General features: G+C 46.1%; 1 long non-coding RNA gene across 1 annotated transcript; it reads left to right on the top strand.

Moving 5' to 3' along the window:
* The first annotated feature begins 13,034 nt into the window (after positions 1-13,034).
* Positions 13,035-23,933, top strand: LOC115459219. The gene is made up of 2 exons (XR_003940225.1): positions 13,035-13,134; positions 23,754-23,933. It is a non-coding gene; the product is annotated as an uncharacterized LOC115459219 (long non-coding RNA).
* Positions 23,934-24,438: the final 505 nt, after the last annotated feature.

Here is a 24,438-nt window from a genome sequence, read left to right as displayed (position 1 = left end):
CAGACTCCGTTCCTTTTATCTTGCTGCACCATATGTCTGGAATAGACTTCCTGAGCTGTGTTTTTAGTGGAGCCTTAGGGAAGGCCATAATATGGTCCTCCCCTGACAACTACCCAGTCCCAGAGAAGGCTGTAATATTCTTTCCTCTTATCCTCCCACTTATCATAAGGAATATAATAATTTGGGTAATTTGAACGGGTGAGGCAATGGGGTTTCTGTCTCCTAACACTTACCCCAAGACACAGTGGACCAGCCATTCCCAAGATATGGGATGACAGGATAGGTAGAGTGAATCAGAGAAATTAGGGAGGACAGTCTTTATTACTTACCAATTATAGATGATAACCAAGCAATCAGGTAATAAGACAAGGTAGTCAGGCAAGGTAATTAGCATAATCAGAGTAAAGTAGTGAGGCAATGACTAAGTCATAATGCAGGTAACAAATAGCGAAGATATCAGGCAATAATAAAGCAACAAAGCAAATAACATATAGCAGAGAAATCTACAAAGAAATTAGGCAAAGCAATTAGAAAATAAAGTAATAACAAATAGCCACAGCTGCAAAGACTTCCTCTCTGTTGGTCATCTCAGCCTCTGACTAGATGCAGCAGGACAGTGCCTTATATTGTAGCGCCATCTGTAATCCGCTTGGTCCTCAGTGTGGGGCAGACAACATTTATAGCTCTGTCCTCCAGGGCTGGAGCTTCTCTCTTTCACACAATCCAAAAGTCAACACCAAATTTCCTTGAAAATCCACAGTCTTTAATTTAGAGACAGTTTACATAAACTATAGCTGACAGTTCACTCTAGAGTTCTCCTTGAGAACCGGAAAAACTTTCAGCCCTTTTCTGTATCAACACAGTTCAAAACAGCAAAGAAAACGAAAAATCAGCTGCTCTCTCAGAGTACTGCAGGCTGGGCAGCACACTTCCCGCTTCACAGCTACTTCACTCTGTGTCCACCTGCTGCCATTCCTTCAGACTTGCAAACTTTGGTAATTAGTGTTCTCATAGTCCATGGGTATTTGCTCCTCCAAAGGGTTCTCTCTTGCAAGTAAATCCACTCCCTCTTCTATGCCCTCCTTCCAATCAGGCTCCTCTCCACCCTTCCTGGCATTTGATTCCTCCCTCCCATCAGCTGGCCTGCACCTTTTCTCGCCCTCCTCCAAGGTGGATGGAATCCTATATTGATTTCTTAATCATGGGAACAGAGTTTTGGCATTGCTGCTCCCTCTACTGGCCACCCTCTGATATAACGGTTTTTCTCCCTGTGTCTTGCCCTTCTTTCCTAAGGGAGGATTCCATGTCAGGGTTTCTAGGTTGCTCTTTCTTCCCTCTCCCCCCTGGCCTTGTGGGTAAGGTAGTTCTATACCCCCTGGATCAGCAGAGTGTCTACATTGTCTTCCCTAAATAAGTACATAAGTATTGCAATACTGGGACAGACCAAAGGTCCATCGAGCCCAGCATCCTGTTTCCAACAGTGGCCAATCCAGGTCAGAAATACCCGGCAAGATCCCAAAAAAGTACAAAACATTTTATACTGCTTATCCCAGAAATAGTGGATTTTCCCAAATCCATTTAATAACAGTCTATGGACTTTTCCTTTAGGAAGTCGTCCAAACCTTTTTAAAACTCACTACAATATACAGTGAATTGAGCATCAATCCCCCTCCCAACTTGCAATTTCAGCTAATTTCCGTGTCACTTTATTGTTTACATAGACTGGTACATACTATCTCAATGTTTACAGAACACAGAACAATGTTTATGAAACTCAGCATCATAAAATAAGTCCAAGTTTTCTTTTACAGAGGATTTCCCCAGCACCCAGGTCTTATCAGAGTACTATCTAACCCTCAACACTCTTCTTTCTCAAACTGTATGTTCGGTAGGACTAGTGGCACCGGCTCTGCCAGGGTGGGGGAAGAGTGCTCCTTGCTGGGTCAGCAGAAAGTCAGCTTTTCAGAAAATACAGTTCTCAGGCATTTTGAGTCTTTTTAGCCATGCAGTTCATAGGTCATAAATGACTTGTCAGTGGTCAGAAAAGTGCTCATCAATTCAGCCGGTACGTCAAGCTGCATCTCTGGCTGTCTTCAAATTTAGGCTAAAAGCCCACCTTATGCTGCTTTTAATTCCTCACCCTTACTCACTTGTTCAGTACCCATATTTTATCATTGCCACCTTAGTAATTTCCTTATCTCTTCTTTTTCCTGTTTGTCCTAATTATATTGTAAGCTCTGTCGAGCAGGGACCGTCTCTTCAAGTTCAAGCGTACAGCACTGCGTATGTCTAGTAGCACTATAGAACCAGTAGTAAGTTCTGACATTAGGGTGCTTTTTGTGCCTCCCAACGTCACATCATTGTGTCAACCAATGGACCAGGGTATACTGGAAACCTTAGCAAAAACAAATATTGCCATAAGCTTCCTATAACGCTTGTTTGTGCACTGGATGAAGGGAAAGGAATGACCAAACTTTGAAAGAAAGTAAACATCAAAGATGTTATCCACTGGATCGTTCAGTCATGAGATGAAATTGAGCCTCTAACCCTAGAAAAATCATGAAGAAAGTTAATTTCTGAGAATGAAAGGGACAAGAGACATGACACTGAATGTGGAGCAGCTAAGGAAGATCTCCTTCCTGTTTAATAGGAAATACCGGGCTGTGCAAATGCTTGTGACGATGACATACAAGGATGGATGCAGTCAAACGATGTGATTTCTCTGGTGAATGGCAATGGAGATGATGGTTATGAAGACACCTTGAGTGAGGCTGAACCTAGAATTGGAAAAGTCATTCATCGGGCTGTGCAAATGCTTGTGAGGATGACATACAAGAATGGATGCAGGCAAACGATGTGATTTCTCTGGTGAATGGCAATGGAGATGATGGTTATGAAGACACCTTGAGTGAGGCTGAACCTAGAATTGGAAAAGTCATTCATCGGGCTGTGCAAATGCTTGTGAGGATGACATACAAGAATGGATGCAGGCAAACGATGTGATTTCTCTGGTGAATGGCAATGGAGATGATGGTCATGAAGACACCTTGAGTGAGGCTGAACCTAGAATTGGAAAAGTCATTCATCGGGCTGTGCAAATGCTTGTGAGGATGACATACAAGGATGGATGCAGTCAAACGATGTGATTTCTCTGGTGAATGGCAATGGAGATGATGGTCATGAAGACACCTTGAGTGAGGCTGAACCTAGAATTGGAAAAGTCATTCATCGGGCTGTGCAAATGCTTGTGAGGATGACATAGAAGAATGGATGCAGGCAAACGATGTGATTTCTCTGGTGAATGGCAATGGAGATGATGGTTATGAAGACACCTTGAGTGAGGCTGAACCTAGAATTGGAAAAGTCATTCATCGGGCTGTGCAAATGCTTGTGAGGATGACATACAAGGATGGATGCAGGCAAACGATGTGATTTCTCTGGTGAATGGCAATGGAGATGATGGTTATGAAGACACCTTGAGTGAGGCTGAACCTAGAATTGGAAAAGTCATTCATCGGGCTGTGCAAATGCTTGTGAGGATGACATAGAAGAATGGATGCAGGCAAACGATGTGATTTCTCTGGTGAATGGCAATGGAGATGATGGTTATGAAGACACCTTGAGTGAGGCTGAACCTAGAATTGGAAAAGTCATTCATCGGGCTGTGCAAATGGTTGTGAGGATGACATACAAGAATGGATGCAGGCAAACGATGTGATTTCTCTGGTGAATGGCAATGGAGATGATGGTTATGAGACACCTTGAGTGAGGCTGAACCTAGAATTGGAAAAGTCATTCATCGGGCTGTGCAAATGCTTGTGAGGATGACATACAAGAATGGATGCAGGCAAACGATGTGATTTCTCTGGTGAATGGCAATGGAGATGATGGTTATGAAGACACCTTGAGTGAGGCTGAACCTAGAATTGGAAAAGTCATTCATCGGGCTGTGCAAATGCTTGTGAGGATGACATACAAGAATGGATGCAGGCAAACGATGTGATTTCTCTGGTGAATGGCAATGGAGATGATGGTTATGAAGACACCTTGAGTGAGGCTGAACCTAGAATTGGAAAAGTCATTCATACTGAAGTCGTCAATGTGGAACAACCAGGGGAAATGACAGCTACTGACGTAATGCTATTGAGACACTGGCATGACCTTGCAGTGAAGAAGGGAAAACAATTATTAATCACAAAATATACAAAACAGTTTTATAATTCAAGTGAACAAGTGAATACCTTCCTTTCAGGAAATTATTGAAAACCCACTTATTTAACTCAATAGTTCTCCACTTTAAACATTCACTCACTTAATAGTCATATAATACTTTAAATTAAGATGGCTGCCGTCTAGTAAATCATTGTTATCTTCATGATTTTGTGATTTGTTACTATGTAAGCAGCATTGAGCTTGCGATGAGTGGGAATTGTTCGGGATACAAATGTAATAATAAATAAATACATAAATAATTTATGTTGTGATAAAGTCACATCCAGGATAGTTGTGTTAAGGCAGTTTCAGTCTGAACTACAAGTCCCAGAAGGCACTGAAGGCAAGGAGCCAGGGGGCGAGATGGAAAATCCGGACTGGACTCCTAGCTGCAATAAGGGAGGACATGGGTGTAAGCTAATAGGATGTGTAGATTGGCTGCCCTAGGGGGAAAGAGAGCTAGGAAACCCTGTGTGCAGGAGCTCCTCGTTAGGCTCATGCTCAACTCAGCTGGTATGGGTGTGTAGAGAAGCTAATGAGTGGAGAATGATTGGTTGTGAAGGCAGAAGCCAGGGATTGATTAGGCAGGTGGGAAGGAGTCTCAGGAGTTCAGTTCAGGGAGAGCAGCAAGGAAGGCGAGAAGCAGTTGCATGCTGAAAACCCTTGGGCAGGGAGGTCCCTAAAGTACTGAAGTCTGAGAGGCAGTTGCAGGCTGAAAACCCTTGGGCAGGGAGGTCCCTAAAGTACTGAAGTCTGAGAAGTATTTGCAGGCTGAAAACCCTTGGGCAGGGAGGTCCCTAAAGCAGTGGCGTAGCCAGAAGTCAATTTTTGGGTGGGCCAACAGGTTGGATGGGTGGGCACTAGACAGTGGTGTGCTGGTAAATGTTTAACAACAGGTTCTCTCCCTGGTCCACCTCTGCACCCCTCCCCCCGTCCACCTCACCTCAAAATGCAGAGCTGGCTATAGCCGGGGAGAGAGCCTGGGGGGGGGGGGGGGGGGGGGGGAGGCAATGCATTACTCTCTCCAGGAAAAAAGAATTTAAATGATCCCAGGTTCCAATCTAATTCATGTTTAATGTGGGATAAAATGCCATAAATAAGTAAATAAATATAAACTTTTAATGTTGAGCACCTGATTCTCAAAGTGGACATATTCCAAACACTATAATGAAAATAAAATGATCTTTTCTACCTTTGTTGTCTGGTGACTTTGTTTTTCTGATCATGCTGGCCCAGTATCTGATTCTGCTGCTATCTGTCCTCTTAACTCCGTTTCCAGGGCTTCCTTTCCATTTATTTCTTTACTTTCTGCCTTTCTTCTTCATTTCTTGTCCTACATCCGTAAGTAAAAGCTGGGTCCTCCGCAGACTTGATTGTCCAGTGGATCCAGCTTCTGCCTATTTTCTTCATCCATGTGCAGTTTTTCTCCTCTCTTCCTTTTCCCTTATCTCCTTCCTCACTCTTCCATTCCCTCCATCCATGTCCAGCATTTCTTCTCTCTCCCTTCCCTCTCCTCCATCCATGTCCAGCAACCCTCCTCTCCCCTACCCTTCCCTCCATCCATCCATGTCCAGCAACCCTCCTCTCCCCTGCCCTTCCATCCATCCATCCATGTCCAGCAACCCTCCTCTCCCCTGCCCTTCCCTCCATCCATCCATGTCCAGCAACCCTCCTCTCCCCTTCCCTCCCCTCCATCCACCCATGTCCAGCAACCTTCCTATCTCCTCTTTCCTCCTCTCCATCCACCCATGTCCAGCAACTCTCATCTCCCCTCCATCCATCCCTAGCAATTCTCTTTTCTCCCCTGCCCCCCTCTATCCATCCATACCCAGCAATTCTCTTCTCTCCCCTGTCCCCTCCATCCATCCATACCCAGCAATTCTCTTCTCTCCCCTGTCCCCTCCATCTATCCATACCCAGCAATTCTCTTCTCTGCCCTGCCCCTATCCATCCAAGGGAAGAAGTGTAGATAGAAAAGAGGAGGGGACCAAGAACAGAACCCTGAGGTATGCCGACAGGCAGAGGGATAGAAGTAGAAGAGGATCCACCAGAGTGAACACTGAAGGTGAGGAGGGAGAGGTAGGAAGAGAACCAGGAAAGGACAGAGCCCTGGAATCCAAATGAGGACAGGGTATCGAGGAGTATGCTGTGATCGACAGTGTCAAAAGCAGCGGAAAGATCAAGAAGAATGAGGATGGAATAGAGACCTCTGGATTTAGCCAGTAATAGGTCATTGGAGACTTTAGTAAGCGCAGTTTCGGTTGAGTGGAGAAGGCGAAAACCAGATTGTAGTGGGTCAAGAATAGCATGTGAGGAGAGAAAATCAAGGCAGCGGTGGTGAACAGCACGCTCAAGTAATTTGGAGAGAAAAGGGAGGAGGGAGATGGGTCGGTAATTAGAGGGACAAGTAGGGTCGAGTGAAGGCTTCTTAAGGAGAGGTGTGACCACAGCATGTTTAAAGGCAGTAGGGACAGTTGCAGTGGAAAGTGAGAGGTTGAGAATGTGACAGATAAAAGGAATAAGAGCAGGTGAGATGGTATTAAGAAGGTGGTGGGAATGGGATCAGAGGAACAGGTGGTACATTTTGAGGAAGAAAGGAGAAGTGTAGTTTCCTCTATAGTACATAAGTACATAAGCAATGCCATACTGGGAAAAGACAGCGGCCAATCCAGGCCAAGGGCACCTGGCAAGCTTCCCAAACGTACAAAGATTCTATACATGTTATTCCTGGGATTTTGGATTTTTCCAAGTCCGTTTAGTAGCGGTTTATGGACTTGTCCTTTAGGAAACCGTCCAACCCCTTTTTAAACTCTGCTAAGCTAACCGCCTTCACCACATTTTCCGGCAATGAATTCCAGAGTTTAATTACACGTTGGGTGAAGAAAAATTTTCTCCGATTTGTTTTAAATTTACTACACTGTAGTTTAATCGCATGCCCCCTAGTCCTAGTATTTTGGAAAGCGTGAACAGACGCTTCACATCCACCTGTTCCACTCCACTCATTATTTTATATACCTCTATCATGTCTCCCCTCAGCCGTCTCTTCTCCAAGCTGAATAGCCCTAGCCTCCTTAGTCTTTCTTCATAGGGAAGTCGTCCCATCCCCGCTATCATTTTAGTCGCCCTTCGCTGCACCTTTTCCAATTCTACTATATCTTTCTTGAGATGCGGCGACCAGAATTGAACACAATACTCAAGGTGTGGTCGCACCATGGAGCGATACAACGGCATTATAACATCCTCACACCTGTTTTCCATACCTTTCCTAATAATACCCAACATTCTATTCGCTTTCCTAGCTGCAGTAGCACACTGAGCAGAAGGTTTCAGTGTGTTATCGACGACGACACCCAGATCCCTTTCTTGGTCCGTAACTCCTAACGTGGAACCTTGCATGATGTAGCTATAATTTGGGTTCTTTTTTCCCACATGCATCACCTTGCACTTGCTCACATTAAACGTCATCTGCCATTTAGCCGTCCAGTCTCCCAGTCTCGTAAGGTCCTCTTGTAATTTTTCACAATCCTGTCGCGAGTTAACGACTTTGAATAACTTTGTGTCATCAGCAAATTTAATTACCTCGCTAGTTACTCCCATCTCTAAATCGTTTATAAATATATTAAAAAGCAGCGGTCCTAGCACAGACCCCTGAGGAACCCCACTAACTACCCTTCTCCATTGTGAATACTGCCCATTTAACCCCATTCTCTGTTTCCTATCCTTCAACCAGTTTTTAATCCACAATAGGACATTTCCTCCTATCCCATGACCCTCCAATTTCCTCTGTAGCCCCTCATGAGGTACCTTGTCAAACGCCTCTTGAAAATCCAGATACACAACATCAACCAGCTCCCCTTTGTCCACATGCTTGTTCACTCCTTCAAAGAATTGAAGTAAATTGGTCAGGCAAGATTTCCCCACACAAAAGCCGTGCTGACTCGGTCTCAGCAATCCATGTCCTCGGATGTGCTCTGTAATTTTGTCTTTAATAGTAGCCTCTACCATTTTCCCCGGCACCGACGTCAGACTCACCGGTCTATAACTTCCCGGATCTCCCCTGGAGCCTTTTTTAAAAATGGGCGTCACATTGGCCACCCTCCAATCTTCCGGTACCACGCTCGACCTCAAGGACAAGTTGCATATGACTAGCAGTAGCTCCACAAGCTCATTTTTCAGTTCTATCAGTACTCTAGGATGAATACCATCCGGTCCTGGAGATTTGCTACTCTTCAGTTTGCCGAACTGCCCCATTACGTCCTCCAGGTTTACCGTGAAGTCAGTAAGTTTCTCCGACTCGTCCGCTTGAAATACCATTTCCGACACCGGTATCCCACCCAAATCTTCCTCGGTGAAGACCGAAGCAAAGAATTCATTCAGTCTCTCCGCTACGTCTTTGTCTTCCTTGATCGCCCCTTTTACCCCTCGGTCATCCAGCGGCCCAACCGATTCTTTTGCCGGCTTCCTGCTTTTAATATACCGAAAAAAAAAATTTACTATGTTTTTTTGCCTCTAATGCTATCTTTTTTTCGTAATCCCTCTTGGCCTTCTTTATCTGCACCTTGCATTTGCTTTGACACTCCTTATGCTGTTTCTTGTTATTTTCAGACGGTTCCTTCTTCCATTTTCTGCAGGCGTTTCTTTTAGCCCTAATAGCTTCCTTCACCTCACTTTTCAACCAGGCCGGGTGTCTTTTGGACTTCCGTCTTTCTTTTCTAATTCGCGGAATATGTATGTCCTGGGCCTCCAGGATGGTATTTTTGAACAGCGTTCACGCCTGTTGTACAGTTTTTACTCTCTCAGTTGCCCCCTAAGTTTTTTTTTTACCGTTCTTCTCATTTTATCATAGTCTCCTTTTTTAAAGTTAAACGCTAACGTATTTGACTTTCTGTGTACAGTTACTTCAAGGTTGATGTCAAAACTGATCATATTATGGTCACTGTTATCAAGCGGCCCCAGTACCATAACGTCCCTCACCAGATCATGTGCTCCACTAAGGACCAAGTCTAGAATTTTTCCTTCTCTCGTCGGCTCCTGCACCAGTTGCTCCATAAAGCTGTCCTTGATTTCATCAAGGAATTGTATCTCTGTAGCGTGTCCCGATGTTACATTTACCCAGTCTATATTTGGATAATTGAAGTCACCCATTATTATCACATTGCCCATTTTGTTCGCGTCTCTGATTTCTTTTATCATTTCTGTGTCTACCTGCTCATCCTGGCGAGGCGGACGGTAGTACACTCCTATCACCGTTTTTTTCCCTTTTATACATGGAATTTCAACCCACAATGATTCAAAGGTGTGATTTGTGTCCTGCTGAATTTGTAATCTATCTGAGTCAAGGCTCTCATTAATATACAATGCTACCCCTCCACCAGTCCGGTCCACCCTATCACTATGATATACTTTGTACCCCGGTATGACAGTGTCCCAATGGTTATCCTCCTTCCACCAGGTCTCAGTAATGCCTATTATATCCAATTTTTCGTTTAGTGCAATATATTCCAACTCTCCCATCTTATTTCTTAGACTCCTAGCATTTGCATATAGACATTTCAGAGTATGTTTGTTGTTCTTATTTGCATGATGCTTAGTACCTGACACTATTGATTTGACATCTTTTGTCTGATCTTTAGTTGTATTTAAGGGCACCTGGTCTACCACGGTCTGTTGTGCAACCTCACTATCCAGAAACCCTATCTTCCCTGTTTGTGAGGTATCTTTGCAAGATACCTTTTCCCGAACCATGCGTAACTTCAGGAAAGGAGGAAAAGGAATGAGGGGAAGGAGAGAGAGGGGAACAGACCAGTGGAGGGAGATTATATGTGTAAACCTAAAAATTTCCATGCCAGTTTTTATACCTGTCCCGAAGAATGCATAAATGCTAGGTTGAAGGAACAGGTGCACAGACCAACAGAAGCCCCCATCTCTGTATCTTCCCAAACTAGGCAGCTCTCCCTCCCCCAATGAAGATTCCCACCTCACAACCTTCTCCTGGGTCTTAATGGGTGTCTCCCTGATGTCTGACTACTGCTAGGGGCCGGCCAGTGCTATTTTGAACTGAGTGCCAGAAAGAACAGGCGTGTGGGGGTATGGAGATTGTGGGGGGGGGGGGGGGATTATGTTTTCTTTGAGTGCATCTGAGTACATCTGTTTATGACCACGCTCACGCTTCTTGATGAGTTTTTATTTGGACTCCTATTATTATTATTATTATTATTTATTTGGACCTCTGTATATTAATAAATTGTTTTCATTTTTTATCCTCTGGAGTTCTCGTTTTTTCAGTTGGACCAGAAGACCATTGGTCCATCCCTATTCTCTTTATATAATCACACTCAATCAAAGAACATGGATCTTATCTTTATTCAACTTTAACCTATAAGCTGTGGCCCAGGATTCTACCTGATCAGCACAGTTATTAATTGTAGCCAATATATCAGTTAAACTTGCTAAAATAGGAACTATGTAAATAAGGTAACACCCAAAGTTGACAAGGATTTCCCTAAGGTGGACATCAATAGGTTAAATAAGATAGGAGAGAGTTGAGATCCAACCAAGGAGCAGGCATAGAGTTTGACAATTTGACCTTGTAGGTTCTATTGTTCAAAAATCTCTTAAATCAAATTTTCACCCTACTATAATACCTATTTCACTTAGCAGCTGTATTGAAATGATATAATCCACCAGATCAAACACTGATAAAGGGTCAAATTGCAGCAATAAAGCTGATCACCCTTTATATAATAAGAATTTTATTTTCATGGTCAAGACGCCTAGAAGAGCCTCAGTACTAAATCTCTGTCTAAATCCAGATTGGGAGTCTAGTAAAATACCACAAAGTTCCAGGTATTCCAAGAGCTGTTTAGCCACGAAGCCTTCAGCTAGATTCCCAAAATGTGGTATGTTTGCAATTGGCCTATAATTTCATAATGATCTATCAACTGAGGGATCTTTAGGAATAGAAGTCAGTAAAATGCCTCCAAATTCATCTGGGAAACATCACTGCCTAAACATTCTATCTAATAAAGTTACAAGCCATAGAATAAGAGTAGGTGGGACATGTCTTAATAAATACAAAGGGCAAAGATCCAGACTACAATGAGACATAGAAAACTTAGCTAGGAACAACAGAACTTCTAAGGTTCCCAATACCAGTCAGCCTCAATCTCCCACCATCTTCAATTGAGAATTCCTCCAAATTGAACAACCTGTGACTTTAACAACCTGATTTTATTCTGAAAAAGTTGGCTGAGTTACTAGCAGGAGATGTGTTTTGGGAACAAAGAGTGTCTACTAAATTATATAGCTTTTTTGGGTCTGCTATACAAGTGCCTCGCCTAACTCCCCACGCCTCTGTTTGGCTGCCCTTGCTGCACATTGCCTGAGCCTCACAACCTCTCCAGGAAGTTCTGGTAATGGGGGCGGGACGCGGCAGAGACGCTTCCGGGTTAGAAGGAGGCAGCATCGCTACCGCTGCTGCTGAGACTGGAGGGAGGTAGGTAGATCCTTGATCGTGGCAGCGTCTGGGAAGCGCTGCCCTGAGAGAGAGGGAGGCAGATGCAGAATCGGAGCTCAGCCTTCTCCCTCCGCTCCGCTGCCTCCACTGCTGGGTGGGCCTAGGCCCACCCGTGGCAACGCCCCTGCCCTAAAGTACTGAAGTCTTGGAAGTATTTGCAGGCTGAAAATCCTTGGGGTAAGAAGAAGTCCCTAAAGTATTGACCTTATTAGTGAAGCTGTTGCAGGGGGAATCCCTTGGGTGTGAGAAGTCCCTAAAATATGGAGCTCATTATGAGGGTGAAGAGAATAGAAAGTATAACTGCTGCTTTGTGAGTTAACTATGATGATGAATTGAATGGACTGCTGCTGTTTGGAATTGAACTAATGTTTATGGTATGTGACGGCGAATTAAGACTTGAATGGTCCATCCAGTCTGCCCAACAGTCACACTCATTAGTGGAGGAGTGGCCTAGTGGTTAGGGTGGTGGACTTTGGTCCTGGGGAACTGAGTTCGATTCCCACTTCAGGCACAGGCAGCTCCTTGTGACTTTGGGCAAGTCACTTAACCCTCAATTGCCCCATGTAAGCCGCATTGAGCCTGCCATGAGTGGGAAAGTGCGGGGTACAAATGTAACAAAAATAAATAAAATTATCAATTCATGATTAAATCAACAATGAATGTGATATTATACACTTGATCACAAGTCTTTCTTTGGACCATAGAACTCCACCCGGCTCTGTCCTTATGTTCCACCTACTGGAGTTGCCTTCAAAGCCTATCTGAATGTTCTTTATCCCATTCTTTGGTTAGCCAGTCAAAGAAGTCAGTTTTTAATGCTTTTCCCAGATGAGAGGTTAAGTTTGTTTGTTTGAACTGATGGGATGGATAACATGGTTATATTACTGGAATCCTATTCAGAAGGAATGGATCCTAAGGACCTTAGCCGAGATTGGGTGGCAGAGCCAGCCGGTGGTGGGAGGCGAGGATAGTACTGGGCAGACTTATACGGTCTGTGCCAGAGCCAGTGGTGGGAGGCGGGGCTGGTGGTTGGGAGGTGGGGATAGTGCTGGACCGACTTATACGGTCTGTGCCCTGAAGAGGACAGGTACAAATCAAAGTAGGGTATACACAAAAAGTAGCACATATGAGTTTGTCTTGTTGGGCAGACTGGATGGACCATGCAGGTCTTTTTCTGCCGTCATTTACTATGTTACTATGTTACTGAATACTGACCCCCTCCAGGTTTAATATACTCCAGTGGAGCAAGGAAATGCTTCCAGCTCCTGCACCTCAATGTCTCTGTTTCTTACTTTTGCAGAGTTACTGGCGGACATAAGAATCTGTCTCCACCTTTTCTGGCCTGCTGCTGTGATGCTGTTGCCTGATCTCTGAGAATATCTTCTGTTCCGGCAAGAGAGACAAATGTGAGTATGGACCTGTGGGTAGAGTCAAAGAAATGATTCGGGGCATCAAGGTCCAAATCTTTTGCCATCTCTACTCCACCTCTGGGTGATTGCACATGAGAGCAGTTCAATAGGGAGGATTGTTACCACTGAGCTGGAAACCCAGAAGAGCAGGAGGAGAAGACATGGGCATAGTTTGACCGTTTCATTTGGGGGGCAAAGGGTGTGGCTTGGCACATTAGCATATTCATATGTTATTTTAAAAAACAACAGCACACACTCACTGGACTAACATAGACAAACCCTCACAGGATACAAAATAGGGGCTCACAAAAACTAAAATAGAGATTCCCTCAAGAAAGTCAGATTCTTCAAGCAGTACAACTACTGGTAAAAGGGAAACAGAAATGTATTTTTCCTGCACGCTACAAAATATAATAAAACGAGTGGAACCAAGGCCATTTCATAAAAAATGAAACAGGCCCTACGAAGGCTCTCATCAAAGCGATTTTTCCTCTCTCCCCTGCCCTCCCCTCCATGTCCTGCGATTCTGCCCTCCCTCCCCATGTCCAGCGATTCTCCTCTGCCCTGCCCTCCCCTCCCCTCGAAGTCCCACGATTCTGTCCTCCCCTCCATGTCCAGCGAATGTCCTGTGCCCTGCCCTCCCATCCCATCCGTGTCCCATGATTCTCTTCTCTCCTCCCATCCCATCCATGTCCATCGATTCTACTACTACTACTACTACTACTATTTAACATTTCTAAAGCGCTACCAGGGTTGTACAGCGCTGTACAATTATCAAAGAAGGACAGTCCCAGCTCAAAGGAGCTTACAATCTAAAAGACAAAAAGTGCAGTCAATCAAAATTGAGGCAGTCTAGATTTCCTGGATAGAGGTACAATGGTTAGGTGTCGAAAGCGACATTGAAGAGGTGGGCTTTGAGCAAGGATTTGAAGAAGGGTAGGGAGGGGGCTTGGCGTATGGGCTCAGGCAGTTTATTCCACGCATAAGGTGAGGCAAGGCAGAAAGGGCAGAGTCTGGAGTTGGCGGTGGTGGCGAAGGGTACTGAGAGGAGGGATTTGTCATGTGAACGGAGGTTACGGGTAGGAGCGTAAGGGGAGATGAGGGTAGAGAGGTAGTGAGGGGCTGCAGATTGAGTGCATTTGTACGTTAGTAGGAGAAGCTTGAACGGTATGCGATACCTGATCGGAAGCCAGTGAAGTGACTTGAGGAGAGGGGTGATATGAGCATATCGGTCTAGGTGGAAGATAAGATACGCAGCAGAGTTCTGAACGGATTGAAGGGGTGATAGATGGTTAAGTGGGAGGCCAGTGAGGAGTAGGTTGCAGTAGTCAAGGCAAGAGGTAATGAGAGAGTGGATGAGAGTTCGGGTGGTGTGCTCAGAGAGGAAAGGGCAAATTTTGCTGATGTTATAGAGAAAGAAGCAACAGGTCTTGGCTGTCTGCTGGATATGGGCAGAGAAGGAGAGGGAGAAGTCGAAGATGACTCCGAGGTTGCGGGCAGATGAGACGGGGGGGATGAGGGTGTTATCGACTGAAATAGAGAGTGGAGGGAGAGGAGAAGTGGGTTTGGGTGGAAAGACAATGAGCTCGGTCTTGGCCATGTTCAGTTTCAGGTGGGGGTTGGACATCCAGGCAGCAATGTCGGATAAGCAGGCCGATACTTTGGCCTGGGTTTCCGCAGTGATGTCTGGTGTGGAGAGAGAAAGCTGGGTGTCATCAGCATAAAGATGATATTGGAAACCATGAGATGAGATCAGCGAGCCCAGGGAAGAGGTGTAGATTGAAAAAAGAAGGGGTCCAAGGACAGATCCCTGAGGAGCTCCAACAGAGAGCGGGATGGGGGTGGAGGAAGATCCATCAGAATGTACTCTGAAGGTACAGTGGGAGAGATAAGAGGAGAACCAGGAGAGGACAGAGCCCTGGAACCCAAATGAGGATAGTGTAGCAAGAAGTAAATTATGATTGACAGTGTCAAAAGCGGCGGATAGGTCGAGGAGGATGAGGATGGAGTAGTGACCTTTGGATTTGGCAAGGAACAGGTCATTACAGACTTTAGTGAGTGCCGTTTCTGTCGCGTGTAGAGGGCAAAAACCGGATTGGAGCGGATCAAGGATGGCATGAGAGGAGAGAAAATCAAGGCAGCGGCTGTGAACGGCGCGTTCAAGTATCTTGGAGAGGAAGGGTAGGAGGGAGATAGGGCGGTAGTTGGAAGGGCAGGTAGGGTCTAGTGATGGTTTTTTGAGGAGTGGTGTGACTACAGCATGCGGCGGAGGTGGTCCCTCTTCACAAAAGTGGTGATAGGGAAGAAGCTGGAAACTACAGGCCGGTAAGCCTCACTTCGGTTATTGGAAAAGTAATGGAAGCCATGCTGAAGGAAAGGATAGTGAATTTTCTGGAAGCCAATAAGTTGCAAGATCCGAGACAACATGGTTTTACCAAAGGGAAATCGTGCCAAACGAATCTCATTGAGTTCTTTGATTGGGTGACAGGAGAATTGAATCAGGGACGATCTATAGACGTAATCTACTTAGATTTCAGCAAAGCTTTTGACACGGTTCCCCACAGGAGGCTCTTAAATAAACTGGAGGGGCTGAAGATAGGACCCGAAGTGGTGAACTGGATTAAGAACTCGTTGACGGACAGATGCCAGAGGGTGGTGGTGAATGGAATTCGCTCGGAGGAAGGAAAGGTGAGTAGTGGAGTGCCTCAGGGATCGGTGCTGGGGCCGATTCTGTTCAATATATTTGTGAGTGACATTGCCGAAGGGTTAGAAGGTAAAGTTTGCCTATTTGCGGATAAATATGAAAGGGCAAAACCACTACGAGAGAAACTACATTGGCTTCCACTCAAGGACCGCGTTACTTTTAAAACTTGCACACTAGTCCATAAAATCATTTACGGTGAAGCCCCAGCGTACATGTCTGATTTAATAGACCTACCACCTAGAAACGCCAAAAGATCATCCCGAACTCACCTCAACCTTCACTACCCAACCTGCAAGGGCTTGAAGTACAAGACGATACACACGTCAACCTTTTCCTACAAGAGCACGAAGTCTTGGAATACATTACCACGCAACCTAAGAATGATTAACGAACAAGCCTCCTTCCGTAAACTACTGAAGACACACCTGTTTGAACAAACCTACGGAAAGAGCCAAAACACATAGAAACTACTCACTGCTCACAATGCAATACACATCCACATCTGATCCATCATCCCTTTATCCAGTCAATCATACATTCATCCATGGAACTATGTACACTACATGTCTAGGTGCCTAATAATGCCCTTCTTTTCTCATTGTCTCCTTCTAATGTCTCTATGTTGTTGTCCCACTGCTATACTACCAAGGATATTCGAATGTCTCGCACAACTCTGTTCAATTAATCCATAACCTAGTCGTAACAAATGTATTTCTATTATTCAAGTCTTATTGTAAGCCACACTGAGCCCGCAAATAGGTGGGAAAATGTGGGATACAAATGCAATAAATAAATAAATAAATAAATGATACTAAGATCTGTAACAGAGTGGACACCCGGGAGGGAGTGGAAAACATGAAAAAGGATCTGAGGAAGCTAGAAGAATGGTCTAAGGTTTGGCAAATAAAATTCAATGCGAAGAAATGCAAAGTGATGCACTTAGGGAATAGAAATCCAAGGGAGACGTATGTGTTAGGCGGGGAGAGTCTGATAGGTACGGGCGGAGAGAGGGATCTTGGGGTGATAGTATCTGAGGATTTGAAGGCAACAAAACAGTGTGACAAGGCGGTGGCCGTAGCTAGAAGGTTGTTAGGCTGTATAGAGAGAGGTGTGACCAGCAGAAGAAAGGGGGTGTTGATGCCCCTGTATAAGTCGTTGTTGAGGCCTCACCTAGTGTACTGTGTTCAGTTTTGGAGGCCGTATCTTGTTAAGGATGTAAAAAGAATTGAAGCGGTGCAAAGAAAAGCTACGAGAATGGTATGGGATTTGTGTTACAAGACGTATGAGGAGAGACTTGCTGAACTAAACATGTATACTCTGGGGGAAAGGAGAAACAGGGGTGATATGATACAGACGTTCAAATATTTGAAAGGTATTCATCCGCAAACGAACCTTTTCCGGAGATGGGAAGGTGGTAGAATGAGAGGACATGAAATGAGATTGAAGGGGGGCAGACTCAAGAAAAATGTCAGGAAGTATTTTTTCACGGAGAGAGTAGTGGATGCTTGGAATGCCCTCCCGCGGGAGGTGGTGGAAATGAAAACGGTAACGGAATTCAAACATGCGTGGGATTAGCATAAAGGAATCCTGTGCCGAAGGAATGGATCCTCAGGAGCTTAGTCAAGATCGGGAGGCGGGGCTGGTGGTTGGGAGGCGGGGATAGTGCTGGACAGACTTGTACGGTCTGTGCCAGAGCCGGTGGTTGGGAGGCAGGGCTGGTGGTTGGGAGGTGAGGATAGTGCTGGGCAGACTTATACGGTCTGTGCCAGAGCCAGTGGTTGGGAGGAGGGGCTGGTGGTTGGGAGGCGGGGATAGTGGTTGGGAGGTGAGGATAGTGGTGGGCAGACTTATACGGTCTGTGGCCTGAAGAGCACAGGTACAAATCAAAGTAGGATATACACAAAAAGCAGCAAATATGAGTTATCTTGTTGGGCAGACTGGATGGACCGTGCAGGTCTTTTTCTGCCGTCATCTACTATGTTACTATGTTACTATGCTTGAAGGAGTCAGGGACAGTTGCAGTGGAGAGAGAGAGGTTGAGGATATGACAGATGGGGGGGTGACAGTAGGAGAGATGGTGTTTAGTAAGTTAGTGGGGATGGGATCAGAGGGACAGGTGGTGCATTTCGAGGAGGAAAGAAGGTGGGCGGTTTCCTCCTCAGTGATATCAGGAAAAGAGGAGAAGGAGGCCTGGGTTAGTTGGTTGAGGGAGAGGGTTAAAGGGTGAAGAGGAAGAGGTGCCTTGATAGTGAATTTGAGGTTCATCTTCTGCACCTTGTCGCGGAAGTAGTCAGCCAGTGATTGAGGAGAGAGTGGGGGTGGGGGTGTGGGAGCGGAGGGCACTTTGAGGAGGGAGTTAAGGGTGGCGAAGAGACGACGAGGGTTGGAGCCAAGAGAATTAGTCAATTGGGTGTAATAGTCCTGTTTGGCAAGGAATAGGGAGGACTGGAAGGAGGATAGCATGAATTTGTAATGAATGAAGTCGCTATGGGTGCGAGATTTCCTCCAGAGGCGTTCAGCAGATCGGGCGCAGGAGCGAAGGTATCAGATGCAAGGGGTCAGCCAGGGCTGGGGATTAGTACGCCTTGTGGGACGGGAGATGGATGGTGCTAGGGTGTCCAGAGCAGAGGAGAGAGTGGCATTGTAAGTAGAGACAGCCTTGTTGACAGACTTGGAGGACATGATGGACGGGAGGAGATTAGAGATACTAGAGGATAAGGTGGGAGGGTCGACAGCCTGGAGATTCCTGAAAGTAGTGGTTAGTGTTGGGCGGGACTGAGGGGGAGGGTGATGAAGTGTGAAGGTGATCAGGCGATGATCTGAGAGAGGAAGAACAGAGGCGCAGAGATTGGAGGGTGTGCAGGTAGAGGAGAGGACGAGGTCAAGACAATGGCCAATTTGGTGAGTAGGGGTGGTGGAGCTCAGCTGGAGATTGAAGAAGGATGTCAGAGTGAGGAACTGAGAAGCGTAAGAGTCGGATGGGTCATCAGCATGTATGTTAAAGTCTCCAAGAATGAGGGACGGAGATGAGGGTTCTAGAAAAATGGAGAGCCAGGCATCGAAGTCAATAAGGAAGGAAGGAAGGGAGGGACTTATCAGGGGGGCGGTAAATGACTGCAACTCTGAGTGGCAGTGGGTAGACTAGACGGATGGAGTGAACTTCAAAGGATGAGAAGCAGTGAGACTGCGGTAGGAGGAGGGGTTGAAAACTACAGGAGGGCGAAAGTAGAAACCCGACGCCTCCTCCGCGGCCAACTGGGTGGGGAGTGTGGGAGAAAAGATAACCTCCATGGCATAGGGCCGCGACTGAGGCAGAGTCGTCAGGGGTGAGCCAGGTTTCAGTTAGGGTGAGCAGTTGAAGGGAACGGGAGATGAAGAGATCATGGGTGAAGGGAAGTTTGTTGCAGACTGAGCGGGCATTCCACAGGGCACATGAGAAGGGGAGGGAAGAGGGGGGGAGGAGGGGAATAGAGATGAGATTGGAGACATCCCGGAATCGTTTGCATGGATAGGACAAGGACAGGTGTTTACATGGATAGGATGAAAGCTGATATGCAGGACCAGGACTGGGATTAATGTCCCCAGCGGAGAGCAGGAGAAGAGTAGGAGAGGTACGACGACAGCGATGAAGGCGAAGAAGGCGAGATGTACTCAGATAGAAAGGAGATGGATGAATAGAAGGAAGGAAATGTTTGAGGTTGAGAGCTGAGAAAAAGGAAGAGGAAAAAAGAGATGGTGAGATGATGAATACAGATGGTGGACAATGTTTTCCTGCAGTGTACAGTGGTTTAAGATGGAGAAACAAATTAGGAAGGGACAGTGCCAAGAAGAAAAAGTGTACTGGAGCCATAAGTAGTAACTGAGAGAAAAGTAGATGTAAGGAGAAAAATGCCTCACCTAGAGCGGAGGCCCTGAGTGGATCGGAGTGGACCTGGGAGTCACTCCGAAGAAGGCTGTAAATGATATGTAGATGAGCTGCAAGTCCTCCACAGCACCTGAAAGGCAGCCGGTGGTAGAGCTGGGCACCTCTCAGCTGAGGAAAAGGCTTACCAGGGGTTAGATTCTCCTCTGCCCTGCCCTCCCCTCCCTTCGATATCCCGTGATTCTGTCCTCCCCTCTAGCGCAATGTTCCGTTGCCTACTTGTCTTCAGTTGCTTTCATTCGAAACATCGACATCAGCTAGCCTCCAGCATTCCCTTCCCTCTCACTGTTCCGCCCTCTGACATCATTTCATCTTTATGCGAGAGCGGGACAGTGAGAGGGAAGAGAACGCTGGAGGCTTGCTGATGTCAGGATGTTACGAACCCAGCCAGCCAGAGAACGTTGGAGGTACAAATTATATATATAGATCTACATTTCACAAAGCAAGCTTAGTCCTTAAAAAGCATTAAATAAAAATGTTTTCTTTTCTTCCTTTGTTGTCTGAGTATTTTACTTTTCTAATTAGGCTGGTTCCAGTCTCTTTTCCACTTTCCATGTGTCAGTCGTCTCCTAAATTCTTTTCCAGGTTGGGTTTTCTATTTCTTCTCTCTCCTGTCTTCTTCCTTTCCTTCTCTACATTTCTTTCATTTAATGTTTTTTTCACACTTTTCTTTCACCCTTTAGTCCTTAGTCTCTGTTTCACTTCTCATCTACCTCATCCCCTTCTCCCATTCCCCTTCCCCAGTACCCTTTTCAATGCCTCTCATCCTCTCTCCAGTCTTCCAGATCATTGATATTAGGTCTCAACCTTTCTTCACGTCAACCCCTTCTCTTGTCCCTCTTCTCTTATCCCTCATTTCACATGCTCACTCATTATCCCAACCCATCAATATACTCCCACATATCTAAGCCTGCCAAGTATTCACTAGCCCCTCAAATTCCCACTCCATCTCTCTGATCCATAATTGCTCTGTTCCTCTTCCTCTCCCTTCCATCCACACCTCCTACCACTATCCATATTCTGATCTGTTCCCCTCCCCTCTACCCTTACCCCCAGTCCCATCCACCTCCTGCTTCTCCCTCCTACACCCTAGCCTCATCCATTTCTTGCTTCCTCCACCCCACTCAGTATGGGTCAGTGTTCCCCTCCCCCTCTTCTCCTCTCTCTCCCAGTACAATCCAGTGTCACTCTCCCATCCTCTCCTCTCTCCTATCCCTCCTCTGGCCGACAGTCTTCAAGGTGTCCAGACCATTGTTGTCAGGGTTGCGGTCTTCCCGCAACACTGGGTGGGTTTTCTGCGAGCAGCAGTGGAAAATTTTCGGCGGCTGCGGGGTGCGGGTTTGGGCTTTTTTTCCTGTGGCCGCTGTGTGCTTTTTTCCGGGGCTTCTATTGGTCCAATTTGGTCCAATAGAAGCTTTCCCGTGGCTTCTATTGGTCCGATGTGGTCCAATAGAAGCTTTTCAGGGGCGTAGTTGATGTCAGGGGCGGGGTTAATGACGTCGGGGGTGACATCAGGGGGCGGGGTTAATGACGTGGGAGGCGGGGTCTGTGACGTTGGAGGCGGGGTTGGTGACGTGGGAGGCGGGGTTTGACTTTGGGCGTTTTTTGGCCGGGTTTAGGGCTGATTTTGGGCTGGGAAAATTTTTCCCATCTGGCAACCCTGATCCAGACAGTTTCAGGGCCACCGGCAGCGTTAGCGATGCAAGCATTCTACCTTCAGCCTGCCTAGAAGCTTTATTTCTTCAGCAACTTCCTGTTCCTGTGTAGGTGGGATGCTGCAGAGAGAAGGTTTCTGGGGCAGCTGGAAGGCAGCATGCTTACATCACTAATGCTATCGACGGCCCTGAACCGGTCCGGACAGCTTGAAGACTGCAGACCGGAGGAGGGGTAGAGGAAAGAAGGTGAGGAGATGACGGGAGAGGAAGTGCTATTACCGGAACCTGCAAGGAAGGGGGTGGAAGGAGAGAGGGGGATTGTGCACTATGTCCATGGGAGAAGGACACCAGATCAAAAATAAAAGAATGTGAATTAGTATAAATCTACTACTACTACTTATCATTTCTATAGTGCTGCAAGACATACGCAGCGCTGTACACCATACACAAAAGACAGTCCCTGCTCAAAGAGCTTACAATCTAGATAAGACAGGTAAACAGACAGAACAATTAAGGGAAGGGAATAAAGAGGTGAGGATAAAGGACAGGGCAAGTGAGTTAGGAGTCAAAAGCAGTGGTAAAGAGGTAGGTTTTGAGTTTGGACTTGAAAACGACTAGAGACGGGGCTAGACGTACAGGCTCAGGAAGTATATTCCAGGCGTGAGGTGCAGCGAGATAAAAGGAACGGAGTCTTGAATTAGCAGTAGAGGAGAAAGGGACAGATAGGAGAGATTTATCTACAGAACGGAGTACTCGAGGGGGGACATAGGGAGAGACAAGAATGGAGAGGTACTGGGGAGCGGCAGTGAATGCACTTATAGGTTAATAGGAGAAGTTTGAATTGAATACGGAAACGGATAGGGAGCCAGTGAAGTGACTTAAGGAGAGGGGTAATGTGGGCATAGCGACTTTGGCGGAAGATGAGTCACGCAGCAGAGTTTCGGATTGATTGAAGAGGAGAGAGATGGCTAAGAGGGAGGCCGGTGAAAAGTAGGTTACAATAATCAAGACGAGAGGTGATAAGAGTGTGGATAAGGGTTCTGGTAGAGTGTTCAGAGATGAAGGGACGGATTTTGCTAATGTTGTAGGGAAAGAAACGACAGGTTTTGACGATCTGCTGAATGTGATCAGAGAAGGAGAGAGAGAAGTCAAAGATGACCCCAAGGTTACGAGCAGATGAGACAGGGAGAATAAGAGTGCCATCCACTGAAATAGAGAAAGGGGGGAGAGGGGAGGTAGGTTTAGGGGAAAAGATGAGAAGCTCGGTTTTGGCCATGTTGAGCTTCAGATGACGTCAAGACATCCATGCAGCAATGTCAGACATGCAGGCTGAAACTTTGGTCTGGATGCCAGTTGAGACATCGGGGGTAGAGAGGTAGATCTGGGAGTTGTCAGCATAGAGATGGCACTGAAAGCCATGGGATGAAATCAGAGAGCCAAGGGAAGAAGTGTAGATGGAAAACAGGAGAGGACCGAGAACAGAGCCTTGAGGTACACCGATTGGTAGTGGGATAAAAGTGGAAGAGGATCCACCAGAGTGTACAGTAAAGGTGCGAAGCAAGAGGTAGGAGGAGAACCAGGAAAGAACAGAACCCTGGAATCCAAATGAAGACAGCGTAGCAAGGAGTAGCCCGTGATCAACAGTGTCAAATGCAGCGGATAGGTCGAGAAGAATGAGGCTAGAATAGAGACCTTTGGATTTGGCCAGAAACAGGTCGTTGGAAACTTTAGTAAGTGCAGTTTCAGTTGAATGAAGAGGGCGAAAGCCAGATTGGAGTGGGTCACGAACAGCTTGAGATGAGAGAAAGTCAAGGCAGTGGCAGTGAACGGCGCGTTCAAGTAATTTGGAAAGGAAGGGGAGGAGGGAGATGGGTCGATAGTTGGAAGGACAGGTAGGGTCAAGATCTGTTTCCAGATACCCAACTAAATAGTATAAATATAGAAATCTCAAAGTCCTACTTAGATTCCTCACTTCAATTAATGTAATACATTCAAGAGTGCATAAATCTCTCACTATCACAAGTCTAGGAGCAGTGTACCCAGTGGGGATTGGGACTCCTCTGAGAGCTCTTGGCTGTGATATTATCCATCAGGGATTGGCACTACTCTACGTGCTCCGTTCTGTGCCTGTAGCCAAGTCTGTGTTAATAAAACTCCTATTCTGAGCTCTGTGACTTTATTTAGCTGAAGATATGACAGGAACTCCTTCCGCTGCTCTGAGTTCCAGGATCTAGGTAGAGGGTTAGTGCTCTGGTATGATATTGGGGGGGGGGGGGGGGGGAAGAATTACTCCCCCAGGAACTGCTCATGGTGTTCCACCTCTCTTCTCTTCTAGTGAACCGGACCTGTACTTGATTTTGGACCAGCCTCACTGCTGACATTCAGAAGAATCTTTCTCCAGCACTGAGGACACCACCCCTGTACCCTCTACTTCTACACCCTCCAGGGACTCACAGTGTGATTACTGGAACTCTGGTTACTTTCTAATGGATTAAATAAAACCTTTGCAGCATCATTCAGTGATTGGCTTTTGGTTCTTTAAACACAATCAGGTTCATATTTGTAGCATTTGCCACAGGTTGATGGGGCTGAGAAATACCCAGAGGATAAGGATCCCCTTATGTCAGTCGTACAGGGTTAATTGTTAATCATGTAACCCGGATCTCACCTCTAGCTCAGTTTTCACCTCACTCTTCTTCTAGCATTGCCTCTTCAGATCGAGCTTGGGAGTGGGTTAACAGTCCGGAATAGAGATCCCAGGATTGGGAAATAAAGTGGAGCTTCTCTGTAAGGTCTTACTAGTCCCGGGTGCAAATGTCCTCACTCCCGCATCAAAGAATTCACAGTCCATTCCAATAGTGTCTTTTGATGCAACTGAACTTTACTGAACTTTCTGAAAAATGGGAGGAAACCAATTGTATAGCTCCAACACACCCTTGAGTTTGGCTTCCTTCCCACCCAGGGACATCCCACAATCTCACCCCAGTGACTCCAGGGAAAGCTGTCACCACTCACTAGTC

This window comes from Microcaecilia unicolor, unplaced genomic scaffold (genome assembly GCF_901765095.1).
Source record: "Microcaecilia unicolor unplaced genomic scaffold, aMicUni1.1, whole genome shotgun sequence".
In the NCBI taxonomy this organism is placed as follows: Eukaryota; Metazoa; Chordata; class Amphibia; order Gymnophiona; family Siphonopidae; genus Microcaecilia; species Microcaecilia unicolor.
This window is presented reverse-complemented; position numbering and strand designations above follow the sequence as displayed.